Below are 25,683 nucleotides of genomic sequence, written 5' to 3'. Positions count from 1 at the left end.
GGAGAGGTATGTAATCAGGAGCCCTCCTGCTAAGGGTAGACAGCTGCTCGTTCCACCCCACCCCCCGCCTTAATTGGTTCTCCTCCCTTCCAACGGTGTTGAGGCGGGTGGGAACAGCAGGGGGTGAAGGTGCTGTGTTTAAAGAGGTGGAGTTATGCAGATCTAAAACGCGTGGATTGCAGCAGCAGCAAGCCGAAAAGTGCAGGCATGTAAGGGATCTAGAGGTTGACAACATGTCTTCTTAACGGGAGTCCAGGAGCTCATCTCCACAAATGGACTTTTCAGGATCCTTGGGTGGCTCCGTAGTTTGAAACCAATTCTGGTTATCGCTTCTCGGCCTTTTGGCTAAGATCAAGTGTAGTATCTGTTCTTATCAGTTTAATATCTGATACGTCCCCTATCTGGGGACCATATATTAAATGGATTTTTAGAACAGGGAGATGGAAAAAGAGCTTGCTCTGTCCACTCCACGCATTGACCTGGTATTGCAGTATCTCCAGGACCGGTGCACCCCTTCTTTAATGCAGTTTCTAAAATCAGAAAGAATTGAATTCAATGTTTTTTGTTCATTTTGCTTGTTTGTCGGATTTTGGGATGGACTCTTTGGCTTTGCTTTTCTTCTCCTCATTGGATTTTTCATGTTCAAAGTTGCAGAAGCCAGATTACAAGCTCATTTTGGTTCAACTTCAGCAACTGTGCATTGCATTGCCATGTAATGTGATGCAATGCTATCTTTCTAGCTCTCCCTTTTTACTTCCTTTTGGATAAACAGACATATTAGGCAAGAATTTTGGAGCTTTCACCTAAATAACTACAGGTGGTGAGATAAGCTGCACAATATAATTGACCTTTCAGTATATTGTTGCACACACACCATCTATTTAGCAAATGCCCTTGTTATCAACAGCAGCCTTTTAAACTCACCTGAGCTAACAGGTATGTGCGCTGGTTACTCTGCTGCGCTTAAAATTTCTTTTTTGGTTTGCTACAATGCCTTTTCTGAAACGTTGTCTCCTTCTGCTGGAACACTGACTTCTTTCATTTAATGCCTGCAGACTATAAAAGAGAACCCAACCCAAAAAGTTTGGTTGATTAGTCTGTGGCATTCTGTTAAACTGTTGCTTATGGCGGTCTCTGTGAGCTTCTCAGCGACATTCAGCCAGCCAGGTATCCTGCCTGCAGTAGATGGAATGTGGCAATGGAACGCTGGCTGCGCGTGTCATAATAGGCTCTGAGCCTTTATATACCTGTGCACAGCAGCAGCCACCTTCAGTCTGCTGCTGGACAGCCAGCAGCAGCAGCAGCAGGAGAGGTATGTAATCAGGAGCCCTCCTGCTAAGGGTAGACAGCTGCTCGTTCCACCCCACCCCCCGCCTTAATTGGTTCTCCTCCCTTCCAACGGTGTTGAGGCGGGTGGGAACAGCAGGGGGTGAAGGTGCTGTGTTTAAAGAGGTGGAGTTATGCAGATCTAAAACGCGTGGATTGCAGCAGCAGCAAGCCGAAAAGTGCAGGCATGTAAGGGATCTAGAGGTTGACAACATGTCTTCTTAACGGGAGTCCAGGAGCTCATCTCCACAAATGGACTTTTCAGGATCCTTGGGTGGCTCCGTAGTTTGAAACCAATTCTGGTTATCGCTTCTCGGCCTTTTGGCTCAGACCTAGTGTTTGGACAAGAGGTTCCTTGTGTACTAGCCCTCGGCCTTCCAGCATCGCCACTTCGGTGGCTTAAGCTGGATGCTGCTATAGGGGGAGAGTGAGGAGGAAACGAGAAGGCGATTCCTGAAGCGACCATGGGTGTCAAGCTTCGTTTTGCTGGGACCGGGGATCCCCGGGTCAAGAATGCTTTCCGTATCGACGTCTCTGAGGAGAAGAAGGACCATTTCTCGTTGTCATACCTGGTCAACGCCATTTTCTATGAAATCCTGAAGATCCAGAAGTCGGAGATCATCTGTTTGCAGGAGTTCAGAAGGGAGCATAGGTACGTCTTGGTGCTTTCTTCTATGGCGGCTTGCCAAAACCTTTTCAAAACTCTTCAAGTCCTTTCAGAGCACCCTCAGCTGGATGGACTTATCTTCACTGTACTCTACTCTAAGGGGGATATCCCGGTGGTAATATTCATGCACAACCCCTTTATCTCCCGGGATGATATCACTGCATTCCTGAGAAGACACTGCATTTTTGTGCAATTCTCCCATAAAATCTTAAATGGAGAAGGGCTGTGGACTGGGAAGTATAAATACTTTGTGAGGTTTGGGATAGACCCTCATGGTCCTGGAGGTATTCACTATCCTCCCCTGAACTTTACAATTGGAAGAGACTCTGGATATCTGTTTTTTCCCGAGGCGCCATTGTTCTGCAGGAGATGCAACATGTTCGGGCATATCCAGGATTTCTGCAAGCAATTGCCAAACTGTAGAAAGTGCAACAAGTACGGTCATCTGGCGAAGGATTGTTCCAACCCGGTGGTATGTGATGCCTGCGGGGAGGAAGGACATGTGATTCGGGATTGTAAGGCTAAAGTCAAGCCTAGGTCCTTCTCCGAAGTGACCAAAGGTAAGCCTACTGTCCCTGCTGTTACCCCACAGGTGACTACTGCAGAGATCAATGCTGAGACGGAGCCCCCTGAGGTTGAAGATCTGGTGGGTGAGGCCCAGAACCTGTTGGACCCTCCGGCCCCTGCTGGGCCAGGTATGGAGATCTCCGAGTTGGATGTGGACCTCCCTCATCAGTCCGAAATATGTGGTGAGGGTGACATGGATGTGTCTCTAGCTCGAACCCCTGCATTGTCCTGGGGTGCTACAGACGAAGAGGTGGCCAGGGATGGTGGCCAAGGAGACTTTACTTCTGGGAGGTCTTTTGATGATGATGATACTCCTGAACTGGCCAATAAAAAACCCAGACGAGAGTACTCACCTGCCAGCGGAGGGTGCGACAGTCCTGCAAGTGACCGCATTTACCCGCAGGATGTCTTCTCCCCTGATGCTCCTTACCTTGGCATCCCTGAGAGCATCAACACCTTTGGGGTGCTTTCCCAGTCTGATGATAATGGATGAGTATGGTGTGATCAACATTGAGTCATGTATTTCTTTTCATTAATTAATGTCTTGCCAATCTGGTTGGGATGTAGTGTCCCTAAATGTAAGGCAGATCAGATCTAAAATCAGAAGAACAACTGTTCTGGACTACCTGAAACATTTAGGTGCTGATGTTTTTTGCCTTCAGGAGTGTGGGATTCAGGATGCTCCTTGTGACAAAGACTGGCCTTACGGACAGCATATCTGGTCAGGGTCTAATCATAATAAAAATGATGGGGTGGGGATATTAGTTGGGAATAAAGAAATCTCTATTGATAGTTATATTGTGGTGGAGGTGGGCCGATGTTTAATTGCATTTTTGAGTTATAGAGGGTGGCGGGTCAGAATTATTAATTTATATTGCCCTACAGGGAAGGAAGAGCGGCTTGCTCTTCTTGAAAAATTAAGTTTTTTTCTTCCAGGGAAATCTCCCACTATTTTTGTTGGGGACGTTAATTGTGTCACAGAAGGAAAGTGTGACATAACAGGAAAGAAATTGTCCCATTTAATTTGTGATTTTTCCTTTTTAGATGCAGCAGTTGTTGTTCTTGGCATGCCACCACCGCCGACATACCATGCTGACCGTGGTGAGATTCATTCCAGAATTGATTTAATGTTATTTTCTAAAAATATGGTATGTTTGGATTTTTCTCAACAAAAGGTACCTTTTTCGGACCATGAATGTTTGAGAGGCGTGTTTTGTGCGAATGGTGACCAAGTGTATGGCGGTGGGGTATGGAAGTTGAATGCAAGGCTGTTAGAGGATGATGAGGTGATGAATGAGTTTAATGTAAAGTATGAAAGATGGAGAATGCGTAAGAAGGATTTTGTGTGTGTTCTTGACTGGTGGGACTGGGTGAAAGTGCAATTTAAAACTTTCTTCAAAAAGTGGGGCTATAGAAAAGCTGCCAGATATAGGAATAGGTTTAATGACCTTAATAGACGGATTGACTGGTTGAGAAAGTGTGTTGCAAGTGGTTTGGAGATGTCTGATCAACTTACTGAGGCTAAGAATGAATTGAAGCGTGTGTTGGATGAGAAAGGAAAGGAAATTATATATCGTACTAAAATTGAGCTCCTGGAGAAAAATGAGAAGTGTACGAGGTTCTTTTTTAAAAAAATGAATGGTAGGAAGACTGATATGAATGAAGTTGTGAATGAAAGTGGAACCAACTGTATGGGTGAGGATGTGCTGAAAGAAGTGAATAGGTTTTATAGCAAGTTGTATGATGAGAAATGGATTGACTCTGGGCTTGTGTCATATGTTCTGAATGGTGTGGAGAAAAAACTTGATTCTGAGGAGCGTGATCTATTGTGTGAGGATGTAGTTCTGGATGAAGTGAAGAATGTGGTGTGGAGTGCTAAAAAGAGTAAGACTCCTGGGAAAGATGGTATACCTGTAGAGTTGTATGTGAAAGCATGGGAAGTTTTGGGAACAGATTTGACTGAGGTATGTAAGTATATGTGGGTGAATGGTAGGTTGTGTGAATCAATGAAAGAAGGAGTGGTTGTGCTTGTGTATAAAAAGGGTGAGAGGAAACGTTTGGAAAACTGGAGACCAATAACACTGCTGAATTCGGATTATAAGGTCTACAGTAAGTTACTGGCAAATCGTATGCGTGAAGTGATTGGTAGTGTTGTGGAGGAGGACCAAGTATGTGCAGTGCCTGGAAGAAGTATGAGTGATAACTTGTTATTGTTGAGAGATATGATTGGGGATTGCAAGGATAGAAAGCAGAAATGTATGACTTTAGCTATTGATTTTGAGAAGGCGTTTGACAGGGTTTCGCATGTGTTTTTGTTTAAAGTACTGGAAAGAATGGGGTTTCCTAGAGAATTTGTGAATTGTGTAAAATCATTGTATGATTGTGTGTCAAGTGAGTTCTTGGTTAATGGGTGGCTGTGTGACAAAGTGAAGATTAGGTCAGGAGTAAGGCAGGGGTGTCCTATGTCCCCCGTCTTATTTGTATGTGTAATAGAACCATTGTTATGTTTGATTAGACGGGATAAAATGATGAGAGGTTTGTTGGTGCCTGGTAGTGGTGGTAAGCATGTGAAAGTGTTAGGTTATATGGATGATGTTGTGGTTGTGAGTGAAAGTATGGCTTCTTTGAGTAGAATTAAATTGCTTTTGGATTTTTTTGTTGGTGCGTCTGGTTTTAGGGTAAATTGGAATAAATGTAGTTTTAAATGTTTTGGAGATAGTAGTATTCGTATGGATGGTGTAAAGTGTGAAGAGGGTGCAATCAAGATTTTGGGCGTATTATTTAATGATGACTTAAAAGGGAATGAAAGTTGGGAAGAGTGTGGTATGCGGGTTGAACGTAAATTGAATTTTTGGCGAATGAGAGAATTGACTCTGCGTGGTAAGGTGTTAATTATCAAAGCAGTGATTCTCCCTATCCTGCTTTATGTGGCGACTGTTTTTCCTTCTCCTTACAGGAAAATTAAGAGAATAGAGAAGTTGGTATTCACATTCCTGTGGTGTAGTAAGATGGAGAAGTTGAAGCGGGAGAGCCTTTTTAAGGCTTGTCAGCATGGTGGGCTGGCCTTTCCCAATATTGAAGTTTTTTTAGGCCTTAATTATATTAAGACTGTGGTTATTTTGCTGGGTAAAGGCAATAAAGGTGCTTTTATGGCTAATTATTCTGCTGGATGGATGTTGTATGGGTTATGCTGGAGGAAGAGAGATGCGAGTGTGCCTGTGGCCTTTAAGTGTCCTGTTTGGTATGAGGTGATTGAGAAATTTGTGAGAAAGCATGATTTGTTGAGTGTGGGAATGAATGATTTTAGAATGACCAAGAATGTGGTGAAAAGAATGAGTGCAAATGAGGTAGAGTGTAATATTGTTGGGCTGAGAGGGAATGAGGTTTCAGATGCATGGAAGAAGTTAGATACGTATGGGATGTCAAACAAACAGAAGGATGTTGTGTGGATGACTTTACATAATATTTTACCTGTGAGAGAAGTGCAGAAGAAAAGAGAGTTGATAAGAACAGATGTGTGTCCGAGAGTGGGATGTGGTGGTTGTGAGACTGTCAGGCATGTTATGTGGGATTGTGAGTACGCGTACAGTGTGTGGAAGTGTGTAGGTGGATTGTGTAAGGGTTTAGCAGGCGTGAATTTTGTGGATTGGCGTGTGGCGATGTTTGGAATTGGTGCGTGTAGTCGGTCTAAAGATAGAATTTTATGGTTGATAATGGCTTGTGTGATGGAGAGTTTGTGGGATGCAAGGAACCTTGGACTTTTCAAAAGGAAATCTTTATCAGTGAATGAATGTGTTAGACTTATTCTTTCAAGACTATACCTGATATATAAGTTGGACAGCAGAGGCGGTGGTGGCACAGATGCCGAAGGGATTTGGAAATTTAAAAAGTGGCATTACCATATCAAATACCAGTGATTTTTTTCTTTGTGATTCCTTGAAGTTTCTGCATTTGTGTTACGTAAAGGATGTTCCCTTGTGATTATATTTCGTCTTATACTACTGCTAAATAAATAGAACCATGATGATGAGAAGTTTTAAGTAGCAAATTTTGGAGAAATTCATACTGTTTGCTAAAAAACTAAACTGAATGGTTTAAAAAAAAAAAAAAAAATCTGTTCTTATCAGTTTAATATCTGATACGTCCCCTATCTGGGGACCATATATTAAATGGATTTTTAGAACAGGGAGATGGAAAAAGAGCTTGCTCTGTCCACTCCACGCATTGACCTGGTATTGCAGTATCTCCAGGACCGGTGCACCCCTTCTTTAATGCAGTTTCTAAAATCAGAAAGAATTGAATTCAATGTTTTTTGTTCATTTTGCTTGTTTGTCGGATTTTGGGATGGACTCTTTGGCTTTGCTTTTCTTCTCCTCATTGGATTTTTCATGTTCAAAGTTGCAGAAGCCAGATTACAAGCTCATTTTGGTTCAACTTCAGCAACTGTGCATTGCATTGCCATGTAATGTGATGCAATGCTATCTTTCTAGCTCTCCCTTTTTACTTCCTTTTGGATAAACAGACATATTAGGCAAGCATTTTGGAGCTTTCACCTAAATAACTACAGGTGGTGAGATAAGCTGCACAATATAATTGACCTTTCAGTATATTGTTGCACACACACCATCTATTTAGCAAATGCCCTTGTTATCAACAGCAGCCTTTTAAACTCACCTGAGCTAACAGGTATGTGCGCTGGTTACTCTGCTGCGCTTAAAATTTCTTTTTTGGTTTGCTACAATGCCTTTTCTGAAACGTTGTCTCCTTCTGCTGGAACACTGACTTCTTTCATTTAATGCCTGCAGACTATAAAAGAGAACCCAACCCAAAAAGTTTGGCTGATTAGTCTGTGGCATTCTGTTAAACTGTTGCTTATGGCGGTCTCTGTGAGCTTCTCAGCGACATTCAGCCAGCCAGGTATCCTGCCTGCAGTAGATGGAATGTGGCAATGGAACGCTGGCTGCGCGTGTCATAATAGGCTCTGAGCCTTTATATACCTGTGCACAGCAGCAGCCACCTTCAGTCTGCTGCTGGACAGCCAGCAGCAGCAGCAGCAGGAGAGGTATGTAATCAGGAGCCCTCCTGCTAAGGGTAGACAGCTGCTCGTTCCACCCCACCCCCCGCCTTAATTGGTTCTCCTCCCTTCCAACGGTGTTGAGGCGGGTGGGAACAGCAGGGGGTGAAGGTGCTGTGTTTAAAGAGGTGGAGTTATGCAGATCTAAAACGCGTGGATTGCAGCAGCAGCAAGCCGAAAAGTGCAGGCATGTAAGGGATCTAGAGGTTGACAACATGTCTTCTTAACGGGAGTCCAGGAGCTCATCTCCACAAATGGACTTTTCAGGATCCTTGGGTGGCTCCGTAGTTTGAAACCAATTCTGGTTATCGCTTCTCGGCCTTTTGGCTAAGATCAAGTGTAGTATCTGTTCTTATCAGTTTAATATCTGATACGTCCCCTATCTGGGGACCATATATTAAATGGATTTTTAGAACAGGGAGATGGAAAAAGAGCTTGCTCTGTCCACTCCACGCATTGACCTGGTATTGCAGTATCTCCAGGACCGGTGCACCCCTTCTTTAATGCAGTTTCTAAAATCAGAAAGAATTGAATTCAATGTTTTTTGTTCATTTTGCTTGTTTGTCGGATTTTGGGATGGACTCTTTGGCTTTGCTTTTCTTCTCCTCATTGGATTTTTCATGTTCAAAGTTGCAGAAGCCAGATTACAAGCTCATTTTGGTTCAACTTCAGCAACTGTGCATTGCATTGCCATGTAATGTGATGCAATGCTATCTTTCTAGCTCTCCCTTTTTACTTCCTTTTGGATAAACAGACATATTAGGCAAGCATTTTGGAGCTTTCACCTAAATAACTACAGGTGGTGAGATAAGCTGCACAATATAATTGACCTTTCAGTATATTGTTGCACACACACCATCTATTTAGCAAATGCCCTTGTTATCAACAGCAGCCTTTTAAACTCACCTGAGCTAACAGGTATGTGCGCTGGTTACTCTGCTGCGCTTAAAATTTCTTTTTTGGTTTGCTACAATGCCTTTTCTGAAACGTTGTCTCCTTCTGCTGGAACACTGACTTCTTTCATTTAATGCCTGCAGACTATAAAAGAGAACCCAACCCAAAAAGTTTGGTTGATTAGTCTGTGGCATTCTGTTAAACTGTTGCTTATGGCGGTCTCTGTGAGCTTCTCAGCGACATTCAGCCAGCCAGGTATCCTGCCTGCAGTAGATGGAATGTGGCAATGGAACGCTGGCTGCGCGTGTCATAATAGGCTCTGAGCCTTTATATACCTGTGCACAGCAGCAGCCACCTTCAGTCTGCTGCTGGACAGCCAGCAGCAGCAGCAGCAGGAGAGGTATGTAATCAGGAGCCCTCCTGCTAAGGGTAGACAGCTGCTCGTTCCACCCCACCCCCCGCCTTAATTGGTTCTCCTCCCTTCCAACGGTGTTGAGGCGGGTGGGAACAGCAGGGGGTGAAGGTGCTGTGTTTAAAGAGGTGGAGTTATGCAGATCTAAAACGCGTGGATTGCAGCAGCAGCAAGCCGAAAAGTGCAGGCATGTAAGGGATCTAGAGGTTGACAACATGTCTTCTTAACGGGAGTCCAGGAGCTCATCTCCACAAATGGACTTTTCAGGATCCTTGGGTGGCTCCGTAGTTTGAAACCAATTCTGGTTATCGCTTCTCGGCCTTTTGGCTAAGATCAAGTGTAGTATCTGTTCTTATCAGTTTAATATCTGATACGTCCCCTATCTGGGGACCATATATTAAATGGATTTTTAGAACAGGGAGATGGAAAAAGAGCTTGCTCTGTCCACTCCACGCATTGACCTGGTATTGCAGTATCTCCAGGACCGGTGCACCCCTTCTTTAATGCAGTTTCTAAAATCAGAAAGAATTGAATTCAATGTTTTTTGTTCATTTTGCTTGTTTGTCGGATTTTGGGATGGACTCTTTGGCTTTGCTTTTCTTCTCCTCATTGGATTTTTCATGTTCAAAGTTGCAGAAGCCAGATTACAAGCTCATTTTGGTTCAACTTCAGCAACTGTGCATTGCATTGCCATGTAATGTGATGCAATGCTATCTTTCTAGCTCTCCCTTTTTACTTCCTTTTGGATAAACAGACATGTTAGGCAAGCATTTTAGAGCTTTCACCTAAATAACTACAGGTGGTGAGATAAGCTGCACAATATAATTGACCTTTCAGTATATTGTTGCACACACACCATCTATTTAGCAAATGCCCTTGTTATCAACAGCAGCCTTTTAAACTCACCTGAGCTAACAGGTATGTGCGCTGGTTACTCTGCTGCGCTTAAAATTTCTTTTTTGGTTTGCTACAATGCCTTTTCTGAAACGTTGTCTCCTTCTGCTGGAACACTGACTTCTTTCATTTAATGCCTACAGACTATAAAAGAGAACCCAACCCAAAAAGTTTGGTTGATTAGTCTGTGGCATTCTGTTAAACTGTTGCTTATGGCGGTCTCTGTGAGCTTCTCAGCGACATTCAGCCAGCCAGGTATCCTGCCTGCAGTAGATGGAATGTGGCAATGGAACGCTGGCTGCGCATGTCATAATAGGCTCTGAGCCTTTATATACCTGTGCACAGCAGCAGCCACCTTCAGTCTGCTGCTGGACAGCCAGCAGCAGCAGCAGCAGGAGAGGTATGTAATCAGGAGCCCTCCTGCTAAGGGTAGACAGCTGCTCGTTCCACCCCACCCCCCGCCTTAATTGGTTCTCCTCCCTTCCAACGGTGTTGAGGCGGGTGGGAACAGCAGGGGGTGAAGGTGCTGTATTTAAAGAGGTGGAGTTATGCAGATCTAAAACGCGTGGATTGCAGCAGCAGCAAGCCGAAAAGTGCAGGCATGTAAGGGATCTAGAGGTTGACAACATGTCTTCTTAACGGGAGTCCAGGAGCTCATCTCCACAAATGGACTTTTCAGGATCCTTGGGTGGCTCCGTAGTTTGAAACCAATTCTGGTTATCGCTTCTCGGCCTTTTGGCTAAGATCAAGTGTAGTATCTGTTCTTATCAGTTTAATATCTGATACGTCCCCTATCTGGGGACCATATATTAAATGGATTTTTAGAACAGGGAGATGGAAAAAGAGCTTGCTCTGTCCACTCCACGCATTGACCTGGTATTGCAGTATCTCCAGGACCGGTGCACCCCTTCTTTAATGCAGTTTCTAAAATCAGAAAGAATTGAATTCAATGTTTTTTGTTCATTTTGCTTGTTTGTCGGATTTTGGGATGGACTCTTTGGCTTTGCTTTTCTTCTCCTCATTGGATTTTTCATGTTCAAAGTTGCAGAAGCCAGATTACAAGCTCATTTTGGTTCAACTTCAGCAACTGTGCATTGCATTGCCATGTAATGTGATGCAATGCTATCTTTCTAGCTCTCCCTTTTTACTTCCTTTTGGATAAACAGACATATTAGGCAAGCATTTTGGAGCTTTCACCTAAATAACTACAGGTGGTGAGATAAGCTGCACAATATAATTGACCTTTCAGTATATTGTTGCACACACACCATCTATTTAGCAAATGCCCTTGTTATCAACAGCAGCCTTTTAAACTCACCTGAGCTAACAGGTATGTGCTGCTGGTTACTCTGCTGCGCTTAAAATTTCTTTTTTGGTTTGCTACAATGCCTTTTCTGAAACGTTGTCTCCTTCTGCTGGAACACTGACTTCTTTCATTTAATGCCTGCAGACTATAAAAGAGAACCCAACCCAAAAAGTTTGGTTGATTAGTCTGTGGCATTCTGTTAAACTGTTGCTTATGGCGGTCTCTGTGAGCTTCTCAGCGACATTCAGCCAGCCAGGTATCCTGCCTGCAGTAGATGGAATGTGGCAATGGAACGCTGGCTGCGCGTGTCATAATAGGCTCTGAGCCTTTATATACCTGTGCACAGCAGCAGCCACCTTCAGTCTGCTGCTGGACAGCCAGCAGCAGCAGCAGCAGGAGAGGTATGTAATCAGGAGCCCTCCTGCTAAGGGTAGACAGCTGCTCGTTCCACCCCACCCCCCGCCTTAATTGGTTCTCCTCCCTTCCAACGGTGTTGAGGCGGGTGGGAACAGCAGGGGGTGAAGGTGCTGTGTTTAAAGAGGTGGAGTTATGCAGATCTAAAACGCGTGGATTGCAGCAGCAGCAAGCCGAAAAGTGCAGGCATGTAAGGGATCTAGAGGTTGACAACATGTCTTCTTAACGGGAGTCCAGGAGCTCATCTCCACAAATGGACTTTTCAGGATCCTTGGGTGGCTCCGTAGTTTGAAACCAATTCTGGTTATCGCTTCTCGGCCTTTTGGCTAAGATCAAGTGTAGTATCTGTTCTTATCAGTTTAATATCTGATACGTCCCCTATCTGGGGACCATATATTAAATGGATTTTTAGAACAGGGAGATGGAAAAAGAGCTTGCTCTGTCCACTCCACGCATTGACCTGGTATTGCAGTATCTCCAGGACCGGTGCACCCCTTCTTTAATGCAGTTTCTAAAATCAGAAAGAATTGAATTCAATGTTTTTTGTTCATTTTGCTTGTTTGTCGGATTTTGGGATGGACTCTTTGGCTTTGCTTTTCTTCTCCTCATTGGATTTTTCATGTTCAAAGTTGCAGAAGCCAGATTACAAGCTCATTTTGGTTCAACTTCAGCAACTGTGCATTGCATTGCCATGTAATGTGATGCAATGCTATCTTTCTAGCTCTCCCTTTTTACTTCCTTTTGGATAAACAGACATATTAGGCAAGCATTTTGGAGCTTTCACCTAAATAACTACAGGTGGTGAGATAAGCTGCACAATATAATTTACCTTTCAGTATATTGTTGCACACACACCATCTATTTAGCAAATGCCCTTGTTATCAACAGCAGCCTTTTAAACTCACCTGAGCTAACAGGTATGTGCGCTGGTTACTCTGCTGCGCTTAAAATTTCTTTTTTGGTTTGCTACAATGCCTTTTCTGAAACGTTGTCTCCTTCTGCTGGAACACTGACTTCTTTCATTTAATGCCTGCAGACTATAAAAGAGAACCCAACCCAAAAAGTTTGGTTGATTAGTCTGTGGCATTCTGTTAAACTGTTGCTTATGGCGGTCTCTGTGAGCTTCTCAGCGACATTCAGCCAGCCAGGTATCCTGCCTGCAGTAGATGGAATGTGGCAATGGAACGCTGGCTGCGCGTGTCATAATAGGCTCTGAGCCTTTATATACCTGTGCACAGCAGCAGCCACCTTCAGTCTGCTGCTGGACAGCCAGCAGCAGCAGCAGCAGGAGAGGTATGTAATCAGGAGCCCTCCTGCTAAGGGTAGACAGCTGCTCGTTCCACCCCACCCCCCGCCTTAATTGGTTCTCCTCCCTTCCAATGGTGTTGAGGCGGGTGGGAACAGCAGGGGGTGAAGGTGCTGTGTTTAAAGAGGTGGAGTTATGCAGATCTAAAACGCGTGGATTGCAGCAGCAGCAAGCCGAAAAGTGCAGGCATGTAAGGGATCTAGAGGTTGACAACATGTCTTCTTAACGGGAGTCCAGGAGCTCATCTCCACAAATGGACTTTTCAGGATCCTTGGGTGGCTCCGTAGTTTGAAACCAATTCTGGTTATCGCTTCTCGGCCTTTTGGCTAAGATCAAGTGTAGTATCTGTTCTTATCAGTTTAATATCTGATACGTCCCCTATCTGGGGACCATATATTAAATGGATTTTTAGAACAGGGAGATGGAAAAAGAGCTTGCTCTGTCCACTCCATGCATTGACCTGGTTTTGCAGTATCTCCAGGACCGGTGCACCCCTTCTTTAATGCAGTTTCTAAAATCAGAAAGAATTGAATTCAATGTTTTTTGTTCATTTTGCTTGTTTGTCGGATTTTGGGATGGACTCTTTGGCTTTGCTTTTCTTCTCCTCATTGGATTTTTCATGTTCAAAGTTGCAGAAGCCAGATTACAAGCTCATTTTGGTTCAACTTCAGCAACTGTGCATTGCATTGCCATGTAATGTGATGCAATGCTATCTTTCTAGCTCTCCCTTTTTACTTCCTTTTGGATAAACAGACATATTAGGCAAGCATTTTGGAGCTTTCACCTAAATAACTACAGGTGGTGAGATAAGCTGCACAATATAATTGACCTTTCAGTATATTGTTGCACACACACCATCTATTTAGCAAATGCCCTTGTTATCAACAGCAGCCTTTTAAACTCACCTGAGCTAACAGGTATGTGCGCTGGTTACTCTGCTGCGCTTAAAATTTCTTTTTTGGTTTGCTACAATGCCTTTTCTGAAACGTTGTCTCCTTCTGCTGGAACACTGACTTCTTTCATTTAATGCCTGCAGACTATAAAAGAGAACCCAACCCAAAAAGTTTGGTTGATTAGTCTGTGGCATTCTGTTAAACTGTTGCTTATGGCGGTCTCTGTGAGCTTCTCAGCGACATTCAGCCAGCCAGGTATCCTGCCTGCAGTAGATGGAATGTGGCAATGGAACGCTGGCTGCGCGTGTCATAATAGGCTCTGAGCCTTTATATACCTGTGCACAGCAGCAGCCACCTTCAGTCTGCTGCTGGACAGCCAGCAGCAGCAGGAGAGGTATGTAATCAGGAGCCCTCCTGCTAAGGGTAGACAGCTGCTCGTTCCACCCCACCCCCCGCCTTAATTGGTTCTCCTCCCTTCCAACGGTGTTGAGGCGGGTGGGAACAGCAGGGGGTGAAGGTGCTGTGTTTAAAGAGGTGGAGTTATGCAGATCTAAAACGCGTGGATTGCAGCAGCAGCAAGCCGAAAAGTGCAGGCATGTAAGGGATCTAGAGGTTGACAACATGTCTTCTTAACGGGAGTCCAGGAGCTCATCTCCACAAATGGACTTTTCAGGATCCTTGGGTGGCTCCGTAGTTTGAAACCAATTCTGGTTATCGCTTCTCGGCCTTTTGGCTAAGATCAAGTGTAGTATCTGTTCTTATCAGTTTAATATCTGATACGTCCCCTATCTGGGGACCATATATTAAATGGATTTTTAGAACAGGGAGATGGAAAAAGAGCTTGCTCTGTCCACTCCACGCATTGACCTGGTATTGCAGTATCTCCAGGACCGGTGCACCCCTTCTTTAATGCAGTTTCTAAAATCAGAAAGAATTGAATTCAATGTTTTTTGTTCATTTTGCTTGTTTGTCGGATTTTGGGATGGACTCTTTGGCTTTGCTTTTCTTCTCCTCATTGGATTTTTCATGTTCAAAGTTGCAGAAGCCAGATTACAAGCTCATTTTGGTTCAACTTCAGCAACTGTGCATTGCATTGCCATGTAATGTGATGCAATGCTATCTTTCTAGCTCTCCCTTTTTACTTCCTTTTGGATAAACAGACATATTAGGCAAGCATTTTGGAGCTTTCACCTAAATAACTACAGGTGGTGAGATAAGCTGCACAATATAATTGACCTTTCAGTATATTGTTGCACACACACCATCTATTTAGCAAATGCCCTTGTTATCAACAGCAGCCTTTTAAACTCACCTGAGCTAACAGGTATGTGCGCTGGTTACTCTGCTGCGCTTAAAATTTCTTTTTTGGTTTGCTACAATGCCTTTTCTGAAACGTTGTCTCCTTCTGCTGGAACACTGACTTCTTTCATTTAATGCCTGCAGACTATAAAAGAGAACCCAACCCAAAAAGTTTGGTTGATTAGTCTGTGGCATTCTGTTAAACTGTTGCTTATGGCGGTCTCTGTCAGCTTCTCAGCGACATTCAGCCAGCCAGGTATCCTGCCTGCAGTAGATGGAATGTGGCAATGGAACGCTGGCTGCGCGTGTCATAATAGGCTCTGAGCCTTTATATACCTGTGCACAGCAGCAGCCACCTTCAGTCTGCTGCTGGACAGCCAGCAGCAGCAGCAGCAGGAGAGGTATGTAATCAGGAGCCCTCCTGCTAAGGGTAGACAGCTGCTCGTTCCACCCCACCCCCCGCCTTAATTGGTTCTCCTCCCTTCCAACGGTGTTGAGGCGGGTGGGAACAGCAGGGGGTGAAGGTGCTGTGTTTAAAGAGGTGGAGTTATGCAGATCTAAAACGCGTGGATTGCAGCAGCAGCAAGCCGAAAAGTGCAGGCATGTAAGGGATCTAGAGGTTGACAACATGTCTTCTTAACGGGAGTCCAGGAGCTCATCTCCACAAATGGACTTTTCAGGATCCTTGGGTGGCTCCGTAGTTTGAAACCAATTCTGGTTATCGCTTCTCGGCCTTTTGGCTAAGATCAAGTGTAGTATCTGTTCTTATCAGTTTAATATCTGATACGTCCCCTATCTGGGGACCATATATTAAATGGATTTTTAGAACAGGGAGATGGAAAAAGAGCTTGCTCTGTCCACTCCACGCATTGACCTGGTATTGCAGTATCTCCAGGACCGGTGCACCCCTTCTTTAATGCAGTTTCTAAAATCAGAAAGAATTGAATTCAATGTTTTTTGTTCATTTTGCTTGTTTGTCGGATTTTGGGATGGACTCTTTGGCTTTGCTTTTCTTCTCCTCATTGGATTTTTCATGTTCAAAGTTGCAGAATCCAGATTACAAGCTCATTTTGGTTCAACTTCAGCAACTGTGCATTGCATTGCCATGTAATGTGATGCAATGCTATCTTTCTAGCTCTCCCTTTTTACTTCCTTTTGGATAAACAGACATATTAGGCAAGCATTTTGGAGCTTTCACCTAAATAACTACAGGTGGTGAGATAAGCTGCACAATATAATTGACCTTTCAGTATATTGTTGCACACACACCATCTATTTAGCAAATGCCCTTGTTATCAACAGCAGCCTTTTAAACTCACCTGAGCTAACAGGTATGTGCGCTGGTTACTCTGCTGCGCTTAAAATTTCTTTTTTGGTTTGCTACAATGCCTTTTCTGAAACGTTGTCTCCTTCTGCTGGAACACTGACTTCTTTCATTTAATGCCTGCAGACTATAAAAGAGAACCCTACCCAAAAAGTTTGGTTGATTAGTCTGTGGCATTCTGTTAAACTGTTGCTTATGGCGGTCTCTGTGAGCTTCTCAGCGACATTCAGCCAGCCAGGTATCCTGCCTGCAGTAGATGGAATGTGGCAATGGAACGCTGGCTGCGCGTGTCATAATAGGCTCTGAGCCTTTATATACCTGTGCACAGCAGCAGCCACCTTCAGTCTGCTGCTGGACAGCCAGCAGCAGCAGCAGCAGGAGAGGTATGTAATCAGGAGCCCTCCTGCTAAGGGTAGACAGCTGCTCGTTCCACCCCACCCCCCGCCTTAATTGGTTCTCCTCCCTTCCAACGGTGTTGAGGCGGGTGGGAACAGCAGGGGGTGAAGGTGCTGTGTTTAAAGAGGTGGAGTTATGCAGATCTAAAACGCGTGGATTGCTGCAGCAGCAAGCCGAAAAGTGCAGGCATGTAAGGGATCTAGAGGTTGACAACATGTCTTCTTAACGGGAGTCCAGGAGCTCATCTCCACAAATGGACTTTTCAGGATCCTTGGGTGGCTCCGTAGTTTGAAACCAATTCTGGTTATCGCTTCTCGGCCTTTTGGCTAAGATCAAGTGTAGTATCTGTTCTTATCAGTTTAATATCTGATACGTCCCCTATCTGGGGACCATATATTAAATGGATTTTTAGAACAGGGAGATGGAAAAAGAGCTTGCTCTGTCCACTCCACGCATTGACCTGGTATTGCAGTATCTCCAGGACCGGTGCACCCCTTCTTTAATGCAGTTTCTAAAATCAGAAAGAATTGAATTCAATGTTTTTTGTTCATTTTGCTTGTTTGTCGGATTTTGGGATGGACTCTTTGGCTTTGCTTTTCTTCTCCTCATTGGATTTTTCATGTTCAAAGTTGCAGAAGCCAGATTACAAGCTCATTTTGGTTCAACTTCAGCAACTGTGCATTGCATTGCCATGTAATGTGATGCAATGCTATCTTTCTAGCTCTCCCTTTTTACTTCCTTTTGGATAAACAGACATATTAGGCAAGCATTTTGGAGCTTTTACCTAAATAACTACAGGTGGTGAGATAAGCTGCACAATATAATTGACCTTTCAGTATATTGTTGCACACACACCATCTATTTAGCAAATGCCCTTGTTATCAACAGCAGCCTTTTAAACTCACCTGAGCTAACAGGTATGTGCGCTGGTTACTCTGCTGCGCTTAAAATTTCTTTTTTGGTTTGCTACAATGCCTTTTCTGAAACGTTGTCTCCTTCTGCTGGAACACTGACTTCTTTCATTTAATGCCTGCAGACTATAAAAGAGAACCCAACCCAAAAAGTTTGGTTGATTAGTCTGTGGCATTCTGTTAAACTGTTGCTTATGGCGGTCTCTGTGAGCTTCTCAGCGACATTCAGCCAGCCAGGTATCCTGCCTGCAGTAGATGGAATGTGGCAATGGAACGCTGGCTGCGCGTGTCATAATAGGCTCTGAGCCTTTATATACCTGTGCACAGCAGCAGCCACCTTCAGTCTGCTGCTGGACAGCCAGCAGCAGCAGCAGCAGGAGAGGTATGTAATCAGGAGCCCTCCTGCTAAGGGTAGACAGCTGCTCGTTCCACCCCACCCCCCGCCTTAATTGGTTCTCCTCCCTTCCAACGGTGTTGAGGCGGGTGGGAACAGCAGGGGGTGAAGGTGCTGTGTTTAAAGAGGTGGAGTTATGCAGATCTAAAACGCGTGGATTGCAGCAGCAGCAAGCCGAAAAGTGCAGGCATGTAAGGGATCTAGAGGTTGACAACATGTCTTCTTAACGGGAGTCCAGGAGCTCATCTCCACAAATGGACTTTTCAGGATCCTTGGGTGGCTCCGTAGTTTGAAACCAATTCTGGTTATCGCTTCTCGGCCTTTTGGCTAAGATCAAGTGTAGTATCTGTTCTTATCAGTTTAATATCTGATACGTCCCCTATCTGGGGACCATATATTAAATGGATTTTTAGAACAGGGAGATGGAAAAAGAGCTTGCTCTGTCCACTCCACGCATTGACCTGGTATTGCAGTATCTCCAGGACCGGTGCACCCCTTCTTTAATGCAGTTTCTAAAATCAGAAAGAATTGAATTCAATGTTTTTTGTTCATTTTGCTTGTTTGTCGGATTTTGGGATGGACTCTTTGGCTTTGCTTTTCTTCTCCTCATTGGATTTTTCATGTTCAAAGTTGCAGAAGCCAGATTACAAGCTCATTTTGGTTCAACTTCAGCAACTGTGCATTGCATTGCCATGTAATGTGATGCAATGCTATCTTTCTAGCTCTCCCTTTTTACTTCCTTTTGGATAAACAGACATATTAGGCAAGCATTTTGGAGCTTTCACCTAAATAACTACAGGTGGTGAGATAAGCTGCACAATATAATTGACCTTTCAGTATATTGTTGCACACACACCATCTATTTAGCAAATGCCCTTGTTATCAACAGCAGCCTTTTAAACTCACCTGAGCTAACAGGTATGTGCGCTGGTTACTCTGCTGCGCTTAAAATTTCTTTTTTGGTTTGCTACAATGCCTTTTCTGAAACGTTGTCTCCTTCTGCTGGAACACTGACTTCTTTCATTTAATGCCTGCAGACTATAAAAGAGAACCCAACCCAAAAAGTTTGGTTGATTAGTCTGTGGCATTCTGTTAAACTGTTGCTTATGGCGGTCTCTGTGAGCTTCTCAGCGACATTCAGCCAGCCAGGTATCCTGCCTGCAGTAGATGGAATGTGGCAATGGAACGCTGGCTGCGCGTGTCATAATAGGCTCTGAGCCTTTATATACCTGTGCACAGCAGCAGCCACCTTCAGTCTGCTGCTGGACAGCCAGCAGCAGCAGCAGCAGGAGAGGTATGTAATCAGGAGCCCTCCTGCTAAGGGTAGACAGCTGCTCGTTCCACCCCACCCCCCGCCTTAATTGGTTCTCCTCCCTTCCAACGGTGTTGAGGCGGGTGGGAACAGCAGGGGGTGAAGGTGCTGTGTTTAAAGAGGTGGAGTTATGCAGATCTAAAACGCGTGGATTGCTGCAGCAGCAAGCCGAAAAGTGCAGGCATGTAAGGGATCTAGAGGTTGACAACATGTCTTCTTAACGGGAGTCCAGGAGCTCATCTCCACAAATGGACTTTTCAGGATCCTTGGGTGGCTCCGTAGTTTGAAACCAATTCTGGTTATCGCTTCTCGGCCTTTTGGCTAAGATACCACATCTTGCCAGAAGGATTCTAAGCCAATCGTGCCCTTGGCCTTGAGGCATCGGCGGTGTAAAAGCCGTCTTAAGCCTCATGCTGCTTTAGGGGGCAGATACGCAAAGAAACCAAGAAGGCGATCGACCCTATCTACCTTTTGAAGATGGCATCAGCAGTAGCGGCCGCAGTGCGCTATGCCAGAGCTGGTGACCTTCGCATCAAGAACTCTTTCAAGATCGAAGTGGACGATGCATCCAAGGAGAAGATGACCTTGAAGTTTTTCGTGAGGAGAGTGCTGCTGGAGATCCTAGGAGTAAAGAGGGAAGACATCCTGGCCCTTCAAGATCGCCCCGGTTCCTTCACTTTGACTCTGGAGTCGGAGTATGCGTGCCAGAACCTCTTCCGCCAGATTCACCTGCACCTTTCAGATGAGGATCTTAAAGGACTCACCTTTGTCATCCTTTACTCCGGTGGAGAGAAGCCGCTCGTGGTTCAGATGAGCAACCCTCATGTTCCCTTAGTTAATATTATTTGCTTTCTTCAAAACTATTTCCCAGAACTGCGCTATTCCCACAAGGTCATGAATGAGGAAAACCTCTGGACGGGAAAGCATAAATTTTTTGTTAAATTTTGTGAAGATCCAAATGGCATTGGTGGTCAGCGTCATCCTCCGTCAAGTTTCCTGATCGGTAGGGAGCGGGGGCGCCTCTTCTACCCGGACATGCCCCTCTTCTGCCGGAAATGCATGTGTTTCGGTCACACTTATGAGAACTGCAAGGAGGAGGTGGCAATCTGTAAGAAGTGCTACAAGCATGGACATGCCACAATGGACTGTACCAATGAGATGGTGTGCAACATCTGCCGGGTCCCAGGTCACTCCTTCCGGGAGTGTCCTTTGAAGAAAAAGGCGGAAACCTATGCTGAAACGCTGGCAAAGCAACCTGCCCGTGTGCCTCCATCTGCTCCCGGGGGGCAGAGGCAACCCTCTGCTGTTCCTGCTCCTGCGGGTGCGTCTACAGCGCGGGGGCAGTCTTCTAGCTCTCCAGTACCTGCTCCACAGACCAAGCCTGCTAGTACATCAGGTGGTACGTCTGCACCTGCTGCACAGAGGAAGCCAACCAACCCTCCTGCTCCTGCTGCTAAGGGGGGTCCCACCGGTGTTCCTGTATCTACTGTGCGAACACAACCCCCTGTAGGCGGGTCCACAAGCACTTCAGTGCCTGCTGCACAGGGAAAACCTGCCAGTTCTCCTATTCCTGCTGCGCATAAGCCCACGTCTATGCAGAAACCTCCAGCTGAGAAACCTGTCCGTCCTGAGAGGAGGGAAGCTTCATCTAAGGACTGGGCTGCTGATTCTGATCCGGGTGATATGGTGGTGGAGGGGAGTCCCTCTGCTGAAATCGGGACATTTAGCTCGGAGGAAGAAGCAATGGAGCTGGAAACTCGTAGGAAAAGGAAAACAGATGATAGGTCTGATGAGAATGTGGCCAGGGAGACTTCCAAGAAGTGTCCATTAAAACCAAGTCTTCTGCAATACAAGCCAATGGCTCCCGCTGCCCCTCCTGAGGAGCCAAGGCCTTCAGACCCTATAAACATTTCTTTTTCGGACTCAGAAGTGCAGAGCCCGTTAACATCGGTGGGCTTTATGTCTGATTCTGACAGTAGTGTGACCTGAACTATCCTATCATGACCTCATCAATTAAAGTAGCCTCGCTCAATGTGAGGAGTATAAGGGGCTCTAAAAGAAGGGCTGCTTTGTTTTCCTACCTGTCAACAGTGGACTGTGATGTCTTTTGTTTGCAAGAATGTAACATTGACTTTGATATGAATTATGCAGATTTAAGAAAAGATTGGCCTCATGGGCCCTCTATCTGGTCCGGAGATAATGAAAATCGTTCCTCTGGCATTGGAGTGCTGTTTAGGTCGCATGACTTTAAAATCAACTCTTTTGTGGACATTTCTTCTGGACGTGCTCTTTTCTTAAATATTAGTTTTAAAGGTGTGGACTTTAGACTTTTGAACATTTATGCTTCTCCGGTGAAGGAAGAGAGACATCAGTTGTTTGAAGATGTGCAATATTACCTACCTGGTTCATCGCCTCTGATGTTCTGTGGGGATTTCAATTGTGTCTTGCCTGGTGAAGGGAGAAGCGGGAGTTCCACCGTTCCTAAAAAAGACAAAACAGAGAAACAACTAAAGGATTTGTTAACTGATTTTTTTCTTAGAGACTCCTGGAAAGAGATCCGTAGTAATGATCCCGGTTATACTTGGGAGAACTCTTCTTCTAAATCTCGTATTGATTTTATTTTCATGTCCCAATATGTGAATGTCAAATCTGTTGTCTTAATCCCAAACATTTTTTCAGATCATAAGATGTTGCTATCAGAGTTAGAATTACCTGGGCTTGTCAAGGCAAGAGGAGTTTGGAGGCTAAATACAACATTGTTACAAGATCCTAAGGTAAGAACAGATTTTAAAGCGTTTTTTAATTATTTAAGAACAAAACAACAAAAATTTTTAACTCTGCTAGAATGGTGGGAATACAGCAAGATGAAGATAAAAAGTTTTTTTATCAAGGTCAGCATAGCCAATGCAAGAGAAAAGTCCGCTTGGCATAAAAGGCTTATTACTAAATTGCAGACCTGTTATCAACTAAGAGATGTGGGACTTGAAATGGACGATTTAATTGAAGCAACAAAAAAAGAAATTAAAAAGAGTATAGAGTCGAAGGGTAAGGAAATAATTTATAACTCAAAAATTGAAGTGATGGAGAAAAATGAAAAGTGCTCAAGATTTTTTTTTAAAAAAGTAGTTGCTGCTAAGGAAATGATAACAGAATTAGAGGGTGAAACTACAACTGAAGGTATGCTCAACCAAGCTCACCAGTTTTATCAGCAGCTTTTTAATGAGAAAACTATAGACCAGTCTTTTACTGAAGATGCCCTTAATTCATTAAAAAATAGTCTGAGCCGCGAAGACCAAGAATTGTTATGCACTGAAGTCACCTTGTCGGAAGTAGATGCTGCTATCAAAAGTTTTTCCTATGGGAAAACCCCTGGTTCTGACGGTTTGCCTGTTGAATTTTATCGTGAATTTTGGAATTTTTTAAAACCCGACTTGTTTTTAGTAATCAAAGAAGCTTTTAAGTGTGATATCCTGCCTATATCTTGGAGAAGTGGTCTGGTCTCCCTGATTTTTAAAAAAGGAGCCAAATCCCATCTGGCAAACTGGAGACCAATCACACTGTTGAATGTTGATTACAAGTTGATGTCCAAAATTTTAGTGAACCGTTTTAAAAAAGTTTTATCCAAAGTTATTTATGAAGACCAGGTATGTGGGGTGCCAGGAAGAGGAGTTGCGGAGCATCTCAATACCATCCGCGATGTCATATGGTACCAGCAATCCAGGAAGCAAGACTTAGCAATTTTATCGTTGGATTTTCAAAAGGCTTTTGATCGTGTCTCTCATTGTTTTTTATGGTTGGTTTTAAAAAAAATGGGCTTCCCTGAAATTTTTATCAAGCAAGTGGCACTTTTATATAAGAACTCTTTTAGTAAAATTTTAATCAATGGATTTTTGTCTAATGAAGTGTTTTTGCATTCAGGTGTGAAGCAAGGCTGCCCTTTGTCCCCAGTGCTATTTATATGTGCAATAGAGCCTCTTTTATCTATGCTACGAGAGGATAAAGTGATTAAAGGTGTCCCTATCCCTGGAGGACATGGAAGAGATGTGAAGGTAATGGGCTACATGGATGATATTACTATTTTTTGTTCATCACCTGCCGCTCTCAGGAGAGCTATAAGAACGACCAATTTTTTTTGTGAAGCCTCAGGTTTTAAGTTAAACATTGAGAAATGTGATTGTTTTGTCCGTGGCAATTGGGCGGATGTGTCCATCCCTGATCTCCCGATGCAGTCAGAGAAGATTAAAATTCTGGGCGTGATTTTTGATCGACAGAATGATGGAATGAAGAGCTGGGATGGAGTAAGGGACAAAATACAAAAGAAGATTGACTTTTGGAAATTAAGAAAATTAACAATCGAAGGTAAAGTTTTAATTATTAAGGCCCTTCTGCTTCCTGTCATGTTATATCTCAGTTATGTTTATCCCCCAAGTGACCTTACAGCGAGAAGATTACAGAGAATGCTGTTTGAATTTGTGTGGAACTCTAAGTTCGAAAAGGTGAAGAGAGAAACAATGTACAAGATGCACCACCTTGGTGGTAAGGATGTTCCCAACGTCAAACTGTTTTTATGCTCAAAGTTTTTTAGCCTCTGTTTTAAATATATGTTTGCTTCAAGCCCTTGGGCACATTTTTTAAGATATGCAGCTGGCCACATTTTTAGGAGGCGAAAGTGGATATCCATTTCTTTAACAAGCCCAGTGTTGTTATCACCTCCACAACAATATGCCATCCTGGAGAAAGTTATCAGATTATATGGCCTAGATTCTTTTGAGATGGAGACATTGAAGAATGCAAGGAAGCTGCTGCAGCAATTAAAAAAGAAAGAAACTTTGACGCCCATAAGCCATTATTCATATAGCAGAGTCACTAAAATATGGAATTTAACAAATGCACCTTACCTGATGAATCAACATAAAGACTTAGCTTGGATGATTGTGCAGGAATGTTTACCGACTCGTGATTTCCAGTATAAAAGAAGACTGAGCACTATACAAACCTGCCCGAGGCATCAGTGCAATAATGATGAGACTACTATGCACCTTATTTGGAATTGTGATTTTGCACAGCAAGTGTGGAAAGACTGTGGTGAGCTTTTAAAATTTTTATCTGGTCTTAATTTTTTAAGCCATGAAGTGGTTTTATATGGGATTTTACCAAACATGACGAAAGAAAAAGAGAGAGTTTTATGGTGCACTTTGAGTTGTGTTAAAAGTGCTCTATGGAAGACCAGAAACATATTGTTGTTTAAAAGAGACTATATAGAAGTCAAGGATTGTATAAGACTGGCATTAAGTGAAATTTATATGTACTACCTAATGGATATGAAGAAGCTTGGAAAGAAAAGAGCCCTGAGTATATGGAACTATCACCTATGGAAGATGTTATTTTAAAGCTCTGAAGAAAAGATAAAGACTACGATATTTTAAATATAAACGCAAAATCTGTTCTTATCAGTTTAATATCTGATACATCCCCTATCTGGGGACCATATATTAAATGGATTTTTAGAACAGGGAGATGGAAAAAGAGCTTGCTCTGTCCACTCCACGCATTGACCTGGTATTGCAGTATCTCCAGGACCGGTGCACCCCTTCTTTAATGCAGTTTCTAAAATCAGAAAGTATTGAATTCAATGTTTTTTGTTCATTTTGCTTGTTTGTCGGATTTTGGGATGGACTCTTTGGCTTTGCTTTTCTTCTCCTCATTGGATTTTTCATGTTCAAAGTTGCAGAAGCCAGATTACAAGCTCATTTTGGTTCAACTTCAGCAACTGTGCATTGCATTGCCATGTAATGTGATGCAATGCTATCTTTCTAGCTCTCCCTTTTTACTTCCTTTTGGATAAACAGACATATTAGGCAAGCATTTTGGAGCTTTCACCTAAATAACTACAGGTGGTGAGATAAGCTGCACAATATAATTGACCTTTCAGTATATTGTTGCACACACACCATCTATTTAGCAAATGCCCTTGTTATCAACAGCAGCCTTTTAAACTCACCTGAGCTAACAGGTATGTGCGCTGGTTACTCTGCTGCGCTTAAAATTTCTTTTTTGGTTTGCTACAATGCCTTTTCTGAAACGTTGTCTCCTTCTGCTGGAACACTGACTTCTTTCATTTAATGCCTGCAGACTATAAAAGAGAACCCAACCCAAAAAGTTTGGTTGATTAGTCTGTGGCATTCTGTTAAACTGTTGCTTATGGCGGTCTCTGTGAGCTTCTCAGCGACATTCAGCCAGCCAGGTATCCTGCCTGCAGTAGATGGAATGTGGCAATGGAACGCTGGCTGCGCG

At 43.7% G+C, this 25,683-nt stretch overlaps 10 non-coding genes and 2 pseudogenes across 10 annotated transcripts; all 12 read left to right on the top strand.

Annotated features, from left to right (window-relative positions):
* The first annotated feature begins 325 nt into the window (after positions 1-325).
* On the top strand, positions 326-516 carry LOC141214764 (U2 spliceosomal RNA). The gene has a single exon (XR_012283959.1). It is a non-coding gene; the product is annotated as a U2 spliceosomal RNA (small nuclear RNA).
* Positions 517-6,622: 6,106 nt separating this feature from the next.
* LOC141214946 (U2 spliceosomal RNA) lies at positions 6,623-6,826 on the top strand (annotated as a pseudogene).
* A 1,115-nt stretch (positions 6,827-7,941) lies between these two features.
* On the top strand, positions 7,942-8,132 carry LOC141214763 (U2 spliceosomal RNA). The gene has a single exon (XR_012283958.1). It is a non-coding gene; the product is annotated as a U2 spliceosomal RNA (small nuclear RNA).
* A 1,115-nt stretch (positions 8,133-9,247) lies between these two features.
* LOC141214762 (U2 spliceosomal RNA) lies at positions 9,248-9,438 on the top strand. Its single transcript, XR_012283957.1, has one exon. It is a non-coding gene; the product is annotated as a U2 spliceosomal RNA (small nuclear RNA).
* A 1,115-nt stretch (positions 9,439-10,553) lies between these two features.
* Positions 10,554-10,744, top strand: LOC141214761 (U2 spliceosomal RNA). The gene has a single exon (XR_012283956.1). It is a non-coding gene; the product is annotated as a U2 spliceosomal RNA (small nuclear RNA).
* A 1,116-nt stretch (positions 10,745-11,860) lies between these two features.
* On the top strand, positions 11,861-12,051 carry LOC141214760 (U2 spliceosomal RNA). The gene has a single exon (XR_012283955.1). It is a non-coding gene; the product is annotated as a U2 spliceosomal RNA (small nuclear RNA).
* Positions 12,052-13,166: 1,115 nt separating this feature from the next.
* On the top strand, positions 13,167-13,357 carry LOC141214854 (U2 spliceosomal RNA). Its single transcript, XR_012284046.1, has one exon. It is a non-coding gene; the product is annotated as a U2 spliceosomal RNA (small nuclear RNA).
* A 1,109-nt stretch (positions 13,358-14,466) lies between these two features.
* LOC141214759 (U2 spliceosomal RNA) lies at positions 14,467-14,657 on the top strand. Its single transcript, XR_012283954.1, has one exon. It is a non-coding gene; the product is annotated as a U2 spliceosomal RNA (small nuclear RNA).
* A 1,115-nt stretch (positions 14,658-15,772) lies between these two features.
* Positions 15,773-15,963, top strand: LOC141214758 (U2 spliceosomal RNA). Its single transcript, XR_012283953.1, has one exon. It is a non-coding gene; the product is annotated as a U2 spliceosomal RNA (small nuclear RNA).
* A 1,115-nt stretch (positions 15,964-17,078) lies between these two features.
* On the top strand, positions 17,079-17,269 carry LOC141214755 (U2 spliceosomal RNA). The gene has a single exon (XR_012283951.1). It is a non-coding gene; the product is annotated as a U2 spliceosomal RNA (small nuclear RNA).
* Positions 17,270-18,384: 1,115 nt separating this feature from the next.
* On the top strand, positions 18,385-18,575 carry LOC141214754 (U2 spliceosomal RNA). The gene has a single exon (XR_012283950.1). It is a non-coding gene; the product is annotated as a U2 spliceosomal RNA (small nuclear RNA).
* A 6,231-nt stretch (positions 18,576-24,806) lies between these two features.
* Positions 24,807-24,982, top strand: LOC141214936 (U2 spliceosomal RNA; annotated as a pseudogene).
* The last annotated feature ends 701 nt before the right edge of the window (positions 24,983-25,683 follow it).

The sequence above is a fragment of the Phyllobates terribilis genome, unplaced genomic scaffold, assembly GCF_046119375.1.
Source record: "Phyllobates terribilis strain yellow unplaced genomic scaffold, ASM4611937v1 Scaffold_223__1_contigs__length_3252167, whole genome shotgun sequence".
NCBI classification, from domain to species: Eukaryota; Metazoa; Chordata; class Amphibia; order Anura; family Dendrobatidae; genus Phyllobates; species Phyllobates terribilis.
Note: the sequence above shows the minus strand (reverse complement) of the source record. Positions and strands in the feature narration are given on the sequence as shown.